This window comes from Alosa sapidissima, chromosome 6 (genome assembly GCF_018492685.1).
Source record: "Alosa sapidissima isolate fAloSap1 chromosome 6, fAloSap1.pri, whole genome shotgun sequence".
NCBI classification, from domain to species: domain Eukaryota; kingdom Metazoa; phylum Chordata; class Actinopteri; order Clupeiformes; family Clupeidae; genus Alosa; species Alosa sapidissima.
The window spans coordinates 3950963-3961137 of NC_055962.1; positions in this window are offsets into that span (position 1 = coordinate 3950963).

The following is a 10175-nucleotide window of genomic DNA, read 5'->3' on the forward strand; positions in this document are numbered from 1 at the left end:
ATGCCGAACTCAGACGAGAATTGAACCGGATGATTCGTAGGAGGGAGGTAACGACATTTGAACAGGCCCGCGAGGAAGCCCTCCAGGTGGAGGGTGATAAACAGACTAACATCTGGCAACCACCAACATGTGCAGCAGTGTGGAGTGGAGAACCTCACTCAAGGCTGGAGCCCCAGAGTGATTGGAAAGCAGAGTTGAAGACCGAACTGCTATCGGAGATTAGCCTAGAAATCTAGACGCACCCTAGCGGCGGCAAATTAATTTGCTCAGCCTGTACGTCTAGCATCAAACCATAGGGATTTCTATTGGCTGACGCCGTGGACGTCATCCAATCACAGCGCTCTATTTTGTTAGAGAGTCTTAAGGCGGGCTTAACAGGATAACGACAGTCCTGTGACGGTGAACAACAAGGAAGGTGGCTATGGCTAACGAAGAGCGGTTGTTTGAATTGGAGTTGGCGTCAACTTTGGAGGAGTTGGACTTGTGCTTTTCTTTGAAAGTTGAGCAACACAATGCACTTAAGTCATTCCTTTCAAAGAAGGATGTATTTGCCGTTTTTCCGACCGGATACGGATATGGTCGTAGCGCTGGCCTATTGCATGCCTAGGCAGTTTGAAAGACAATTCTCTGCCCGCCCCTTGGATTAAGCGAGGTGAATGGTTCGATTCCAGACTACATTTCAATGATATAGGATGGCCCGCCAGGCTAATCGGAGATGTGTTTTCAGATGAAGGAAATGCAAAAGGCCCTGTTGAAAGAATTGCAACCGGTCCGTAGCCACTCTGATGAACAGGTAGCAACATCGAATTGGCACCCGCACACCTTCACAGCACAGCCCAAAGAGTCTCAGGTAATCCTCAGTAGGCCACTCTCTAGATTTCAGTGGGATGAACAAGGGAGACCCATTAGTACGAGATGTCATCAGAGTGGGCACATTGCCTGTTTTTGCCACAGAGAAGAGGAGAATTTAAACTAGATTCTCCAGCCACTAGGGGGCAGGTGTCCAGAGTATCTGGTATAGGCCCAGTAAGCCCCCAACTAAGTCAAGTTGTTGGCCCATGCCCACGAGTGGACATTGACATAGAAGGTGTGACTGTGAAGTGCTTATTGGACACAGGCTCTCAGGTAACCCTTCTCCCAGAGAGCATTTATAACAGGGTTCCCAGTAGGAAGAACAGGCAATTTGAGGATGCTTCTTGGCTGTCTCTTCAGACAGTTAACCCTTAGAACCCGATTGACGCAAAGTGCGTCAAAAAACACACCCTTTCTTCTCTGTTACATTGCTCCGCGACTGTTCATCACAACGAGATAAAACCTTTATTTTATGACAGAGAAGAAGTGGGGCTTTCCAAAGAGACTACGCACTTGTCTGTACGATCAAGTATGTAAATAAAAAAAAAAAAACATGAAATTAAATAAAATTGCATCATATTTAAAGTCTATACTTCTCTGCGTTCACCTGCGCACCCATTACTCTCGTTTGAATTACTCGCGAACCCGTGATCGCATAGATATGGCAAGCATATCAGATATGAAAGAGGAGAAAGAGGGCTATCCATTGGTACCATGGATATCGATCTTTCTGGCTTATAAAAACAGACGAAGTGACTGCAAAATATTAACGTAATGTACACAAACCAACGCTGCACACCCATTACTCTCGGAGTAATTACTCGCGGACCCGTGATCGGATATATATGCCACGTATGTTAGATGAAAGAGGAGACACAGAGCTATTATTTGATACCAAATACATCCTTCTGGGTTATAAAACAGACGAAGTGACAGCAAAATAATAACTTCATATAGCTGGACTTACCCCACGTTTTTGTCTGTTTTTGTGGCAAAGCATGTTTATAATCCAACGCTATCGTGTGTTTCTCTATGGCAAAACATGTTCATAATCCGGTTTTGAGATCCTAGGAAATTCCTGCATGGCATCCAATTCAAGGCTCACATTGCATCCCAATTTGTTCAACAAAGAAACACCTTTTTTGCCTTTACTTTGTTCATGGCAATGCAGTAAAAAGTTGAGAATCATCATGAGTGCATACACCATAGTCACACATGCTAACAGGCAAACTTGGGTCAAGTCAGGTCAGATCAGTTCGTGTCACAGATATGGAGCGCAGAATGGTCATTTTTCATCGCTAAATAAAAAAATGGCATTTATTTCCGTAAATCACACACCACATATTTCTGTAAATTGCTCAGCCCCAGAGTATCCCTCCAACATGGCAATTATATTGCCCGTTTCAGGACAGTCTGCCCTACACACACATGAAATGCATGTAGAGCTATGAGCTTGCTGTGGTGAGATACAGGTCAAAATATAAGAATTTTTATAATATGATTTTTATATTTTAATTCTTTAAAAATCTAAATAAAATCAATGCTAGTACTAATACATGAAATGATGGCAGATCTGGATAGACTAGACTCTGCTGAAAAAAACAATATATAATATGTGTGTGTGGCACTTACAATGACCAGAATAAATCCTTATGAATAAAGGTAGTGAAAATGCCCTAAAAACAGCTTAGGGTTCTAAGGGTTAATGGACTCTGGGTTATGCAATCATGGACGTAAAAGTAGGGAAAGTAGAGTTGCCTCAGCGGGGGATGGTGGTGGTTAAGGACGGGCAGGGTAACCAGCCGTGGGAACCGATATTGGGCATGAATATTATTGAATGTTGCTGGAAAGAACCGTTTAAATATCCAGATGCTAAACTGTCTTTTTTGTCCACACAAGTGCAGCAGAATTCTAGGCCATCCTGTGAAGGTGCCCTCCAGGTGTGTGATCACGTGGTCACAACCCAGAAGGAGGGGACTGGATTTGCCCCCTTGGGTTCTCGGCCTCCAATCGTGGTGCCCTCGCTATCTCAGAGTCGGGTGATGGCAAGAGTTCAAGCAGTGCGTGTGGTGACTGATTGCCCATTCAACAACAGGGTGCCCCCTGATGCTCGAGAGCAGGAATTGCAGGACCAACAGTGGGGCTGGGAAATAATGTCCAGGGTAAAGACCCCAAACTAGTTCGTCTGAGACGGCTCCTAATTGATGATAACCAACTGTCTGTACAAACCTGTAAGCAAGAGTCTGTGGAAGTCCGTGAGTTGTTGTGGCAGTGGCCACGGTTGGGTTTGCAGGAAGGGGTCCTTCTCTGCAGAGTACAGGATTCTAATACCCGAGAAACTTATCACCAGATTGTGCTTCCTCCTTCTGAAAGACAGGCCGTGTGGGAGACTGCACAGTAGCATTGGCCACCTTGGGACTGAGGGAACTTTGTCTGCTCTTTGGAAGAGGTTCTATTGGCCCCGAATGGCAAGATGCAGTCGAGAGTGGGTGGCAGCATGCAAGCACTGCTCGCTGAGAAAGGCTCGCACAGAGTGAAAGGTTCAACGGCACCATCAGAGGTTAGTAAGGGCATATCAAAAAGTGTCTGAGCATGCTGCTCAAGCTGCCGTACAGCGAAGGAAGCATCATAAAGGGGTGCGGAATTGCTCGTTGGTCCCTGGGGAACGGGACTTGGTAAGGACTTTTAGGTGAGGGGATTGGGGCAAATTAGCAGACCGGTGGGAATCGGTACCACATGTAATAGTACAGCAGTTGCCCTCAGTAATCCCGGTTTGCAAAGTAATGCCAGAAGGGAAGGGCCCATCCGAACAATCCATCAGAACCGCCTGAGACCATGTCTGTTTCAACCAAAGCCATTTCCTGATGCTGCAACCTCCCCAGTGCGGGAACCCAGTCCAGAGGAGCAATGGCCACTGTGGGCCATTGGAACAACACAGCCATCTGGAGTGGGTCAGCCTCCTAATATAGAGGGGCACGAGGTACAGTGTGAAGGTGATCAGGAAGCAGGCTCTGGGGGGCAAGGCGCATGGAGTGAGGGAATGCGTAGGTCACAGAGAGCTAACCGAGGGAAGCCTCCAGTACGGTATAGGTAGACTGTTGCCATGGGGTGGCAGTTGTGGTCAGGACGAGACCATGATTTAGCTGGGAGGGGTAATGTCATGTGGTAGAGTCTATAAACCATAAGTGGGGAAATAGTTGAGTGACGGACTAGCACTCATGTAAACAAACTAGCTGTAGCTTATCAACTGATAACTGATTACTAATTGCACTGGGTTATTGGATCACACTTGATTGGTAGGAAGGGGCGAGAGGTATGTTGATAAGCCAGTGTGAATGTGCCTGTGGAGAGTTTGTGCCTTGTCTCTGGCTTGTCAGAGGAAAGGACTGGACTCTCTTCACAGTCGACAGTGGATTAGGAGAGTGGAGGGCCAAAGAATTGACATTGGACTTTTTAATTATATCATCTATGAGTATTAATGAATTGTAAAATAAAGACTTTTGAGTCTGTGTGTGGGTGCAGGGGAGTGCTTCATTACAGCCAAAATTTAAGTAGAAATTAATTGTTGGAATCTAAGTTCACATAGCCACGACTACTGAACCTGTGACACAGCGACGTCTTCTCCATAGTGCTACGGAAGCGCTGCTTAACCTAGTGCTCGATGTTATAAACATTATTAGAATCTTGTGAGTGACGCTGGCTATTGCGTGTAGGTCAAAGGTCCTCCCTTTCGTAAAATTCATTTTTATTTCTCTGGCTGTTGCAATTGATATCAATTATTAATATGAATGCCCTCAGTAAAAAGCACACCAAACAGAAAGCAAACAGTTCCAAACCGTCACGCACTAGGCTTCATAAGAGATCGCGGGTACCTGCCGGCACGCACGCACGCACTCGCGATTGCGTTGACTGTCAGACACCACCGAGGTGAAGTTAGTTTGATATTTGATATTCGGATATTGGACAGATATTATTTTTTTTTTTTAATGCGGCCGGTTTCACCCCGTGTTTGCAGACAATGTACAAACAGATGACCTGTCTACTTGATCCCAGCCGACCTACTTAGGGACCGTCTATAAAGTACCTTCTGAATTACCTTCATAGTCTTTTTTGTCAATAGCTTTGACATCATGTGACCTAGTGACTCCAAACCAATGCAGAATAGTTATCCTACAGTATATGGGACTCATCAGACACAGGGACTCATCAGATTATTTCTCTGGCTGTTGCAATTGATATCAATGATTAATATGAATGCCCTCAGTAAACAGCACACCAAACAGAAAGCAAACAGTTACAAACAGTCAAGCACTAGGCTTTATAAGAGATCACGGGTGCCCGCCGGCACACACTCACGCACGCACTCGCGATTGCGCTGACCGTCACGGTACCGATCCACTTGCACGACACTTCATTTTGTCGTGTCGCATAGATGTCGCGCTGCCTCCCCACGTTCAGTCGTGTGTGGGCGTTTTGTTTAAAATGTCAGTTACCAGCTCATACTCAGTTCGTTTTAACGTATCTTAAGTGTTTTTCCACAAATGGACCACAATTTTAGGCATGTACTTAACAGTATACAACACATTAATAGCCTAAACAAACTATGCAAGCCATTTGGAAATCTTGTTTTATTTAAACTACTCAATGCAATCTCAAATCCTCACCAGAAACACCAACAGTCAATATATTCATCCAAATCCTAGTTTTGTTTGTTTTATGGACTAATAGTGGTCGTGGAAAAGATCGTTAAAACATTATTTGTCTTGTAAGCGGAACCAAAGTCCTTTTAGGCAAGTCCCTCCACTCGGCGGCCATATACCAACGTTTTATGGGCACTCATCGGGCACAGTCTTTGGGTCGAACTGCGCGTGCGCAAGGCTTCACGACACCAATCTTGCTCCAGCGGCGAGATCACAACACATGATTGGCACGATGTCTTCACAACACACCATATGATTGGCTCAATGTATTCACAACACACCACATGATTGGCTCAATGTATTCACATGTCGACGTTTTGCCGAGGAAGGGGTGGGATATGTGTAGACAACGGCCATATTGGCATGACAAACTAGCCCCATGCATTTCTATGGAGTATTTTTTGAGTGCTGTGTCTCCACATTAGAAAGTCTCTGGTGGAACCAAAGTTTCACAGGCACCGTTGTGGTAGAACAAAGGACCTACAACCTCGTCCTTTCATTGGAGAGTCGCCTCGCGTTCAACGGATTCATTTGCATAAAGATGGGCTTCGCCCAGCTTTTTGACGAGCGACATATTTTCAAATGCAGCGCTGCCTTCCCGGAATGCTTTGCGGGCGCGTTAAAGTCGCTTGACGTCACCCATAGGACTAGAGTGGAATGCGACACGACAAAATGAAGTGTCGTGCAAGTGGATCGGTACCGTCAGACACCAGCATAGCGTAAAATTAATGGCTTCTACATACCTGACGCACCCGACCGGTAGCGCGACAATGTGACGTCAAAATGACGTAGATCTCTCTGGCGCGCCAGGGTTTTGGCCGTGTAGCACACGGTAGCGCACCACTCATTTTTTTTCAGACGAGCGCGACAAGGCGGAAACAGGAAGATGGACTAGTTCGAGGGCAAGCGAGTTGCAGTGTTTTGTTACAGTCGTGAATTTTTAATAGTTTGCTGGATAAGTTAACAAAGTTACCAGTGAGAGTTGCAACACATGGAATTAAGAGGAAAGAATAGAAACGATTTATTTTCAAACAAAGGATATCTATTAAGGCCGGAACAAAATCTCTTTCCACTTCAGGAAATTACACAAACTCAGCTAGCTAGCCAGCTAACTAAACTGTTTAAATTATTAAAATTTCCCTCGGTATGACTAAAGTACCTATCTATATATCCATCTATCTATCTATCTATCTACCTGTGCACACACCTTGGAAACTACATGATAATGATGATGGTAGTTGTGAATAGTAGCAACCAAAGTCTGAAGTACCATCACAGAGGCTAGCTACAGGTGTTTCTTACTGCAGCTTCTTCTGCTGTGTAAGTAGTTAATGTTAGTCTTTTCACAACAGCGACATCTCTGTTCAGGAGAATATTGCAACTAGTGTTGCGACCACCACACACGAGTATAGAGCTGCACAGTCCCGCCCACAGCCAAAACACGGTTAGGTGCCGGATGTAAGATTCCCATTCATTTGTCCCATTGACGTTTGGAAAAATCCGTATCTAAAGAGTTTTACAGCATGTCTTAGGCTAACCAGCTACGGCATAACTCATAAGCATACAACATATCATTTCGAGTAAAAAAACGAAGAGAAAATCCAAAAAAAGGTACAAGACTGTGTACATATTTTCATTTCCGAGCGTAGGAACTACTCATCCCATAAACCACCGCGCCTCACTGAATAATATATAAGCAATGCACGAACCAGCGCGAAATAATTTCCAACCGGTGACCGCACGCGAACCCTTTCCTCCAAACAGTGATTTTTATATAGTGAATGTGCAGTTAATAGCAGTTATTTAAGGAGTAATCGTGTAATAGTGTTTTGATATTGAATTTTATATTTATCATCGTGTGTTTTATATCGTGTGTGTGAAAGCGGTTAACGTTAACGGCAGTGCTTCATAACGTTACCTGACTCATCCTATGCTGTCATCACTGCTCAGTCGGGCTGATGCATGGACTGGTGCATGGTCTGCTCTTGGACCACCATATTCAGTTTATTAATTTGCCGTGAATTATTACACAAAATGTTCATTAAATGCACGAAGTATTCCTAGGTTAATGATTGATATGAACCATACAGTATGAAGGCTACAGTAGCCTAGCTAATGTTAACTAGCACTGCTAGCAGCATTAACGTTACCAACCTCCCTGCTTAACTCACCACAACTTTGTAGGTCTTGTGCCTCATGTTGGCCCTTACAAAACCCACAAACTGACTCTCGGACACACAACAGTCAATAATGTGACCCAATTTAAAGTGGCTTTCACCCCTTTGGACACTCACTAAAACATAATATATTTCATACCTGTGTTGCAGCATGTAGGCTAATGTTAGCTGCATTATGTAATGACATACAATGTCGGAAATGCTAAAGGTTAGCCTGTCGGCTAGTGCTACCTAAAAAATTTGAGTGTTTAAACATTTACAGTGGTCTATTTGATAGTGTATTGGCCCTGACTAAGTTCGTGTGATGTATAAACCCCAATCCTTGTTGATACAAGTACCAATATTCGTCAAGAAAGTTTTTAATCACATTAAGATTTTCGCCATAGGCAGTAAAAGACTCCGCCATGTCAATATTTTTCGCTGAGAAAGTTTCAAACTATGACCATAACGGCCTTTCCACCAATCAGAGGCATCGCTGTGGGATTGTTCAGGATTGTGGGTAATGAAGTACTTATCCAAGAGATCGCGAATAAAATGCATTTATCTCAAAACAAGGTTAGTGCCCCACGAACTCTTGGTGTCTATAGGAGCATATACAATCGCTTAGTACAACCGTAGCTGGTTTTAAGTCTACCACATGCAGTTAAGTTTTTATGGCTTACACCGCAATTGTCAATGGAGAAATTGCATTGAATTTTTACATCCGGCATCGGCTGTGGGCGGGACTGTGCAGCTCTATAAATGGTTACGGCGCTTCTGTGACGTCACATTGTCGTGCTACTGGTCGGGTGCGTCCATAGCAAGGGGGCAGGCGAATTCCCGGAAGTAGAAGAATCGACGTAGGCTGGAGGGACCACCTCTCTGCTAACTCCCATAGAAGTCCATTCATTCTAGGATTTTTTTGAAATACCATAACTTCATATAACATATATCCTGTGCCGATATTGTAGCTTCTGTGTAATCCACATAAACACGACAAAGGCAAAACAGACTCCACTACCTCGTCCGTAACGTTGGTTACCCGTAAGAAGAATGGTTAGCTTGTTCGGTTGGAGGGAAGCTAGCTTTGACGTAATCTCTCTTTCGCGCCGTAGGGAGATAACCGTATTGTTTGGATAAGAAGCTCAGTCCACCTTACTGTCTATGACGGTAACTCATAAGCAAAACCTAGCATACACGACCGTATGTTAAGGTAAAGCATTACACAGAGGCAACCTAATAATAATAAAAAAAGTAAACCTATTTTTTTTTAAAAACGGCACTAATCATTACAGAGGTTTTCGATGGATTGACCGTAGGTCGGAAAAGTGGAAAGAAGATTAGCTTCAAGGCTATAACTTTTTTGTTTTGTTGTCTGTTTTTGAAGATGATCATGTCCAAAGTGCGGCCCTTTTTAACTCAACAAGATGCAGAAAAACTAATTCACGCCTTTATCACTAGCAGGTTAGACTACTGCAATGCACTTTTCACTGGTCTTCCCAAAAAACATCTAAAGAAATTGGCACTCATACAGAACTCTGCGGCTAGACTTTTAACTAAGACTAAGAAGAGAGAACACATCACCCCTGTGTTGGCTGAACTGCACTGGCTCCCTATTTCCTATAGAATTGATTTTAAGGTTATGTTAATTACTTACAAAGCTCTGAATGGCATAGCACCTTCATATATCTCTGAGCTTTTAATATCTTATCAACCACAAAGGAAACTTAGATCATCCAATTCTAATCTTTTAATCGTACCCAAAGTGCTCCACAAACAAAGTGGAGAAGCTGCGTTTATCCATTATGCCCCCAAACTATGGAACACCCTGCCTCTGTACATCAAGCAGGCGAGTTCAGTAAATATTTTTAAAAAAGATCTGAAAACATACCTGTACAGGAAAGCTTTTAGTTAACTCATCTTATCCTGTAGACTACATTTTCAGATTATTCTACATCTGCTACTATTGGAGGGCGCAGCCAGCCAGAAGCAGATGGGCTCCCCCTATTAAGTCAGGTTCTGCTCAAGGTTTCTTCCTGGAATATGGGAGTTTTTCCTTGCCACAGTTGCCATATGGCGTGCTTGTGGGGGGTAAGAGGGTTAAGGCTGCCAGTCTTATGACGTCATTTTCTATATTTTTGATATGTTGCTGAGTATAACATAAACAGCAAAGAAAAGTGATTGATAATGACTGACTGACTATTATTGTGTTACATGCTTCAAATGTAAAGCACTTTGAGCTGCATTCTGTGTATGAAAGGTGCTATACAAATAAAGCTTTATTATTATTATTATTATTATTATTATTATGTATGGTAGCTTCAACATTAACATGACTTGGTGAGGATGATATTAATAATAATACATAAATAAATGTTTAACTTTGATTAAATTTTGAAGGCGAAGGAAGTGTGAGAAGAATTTCTGTGTATCTATCATATGAGTTACAAGATTCAGTTCGATGGCT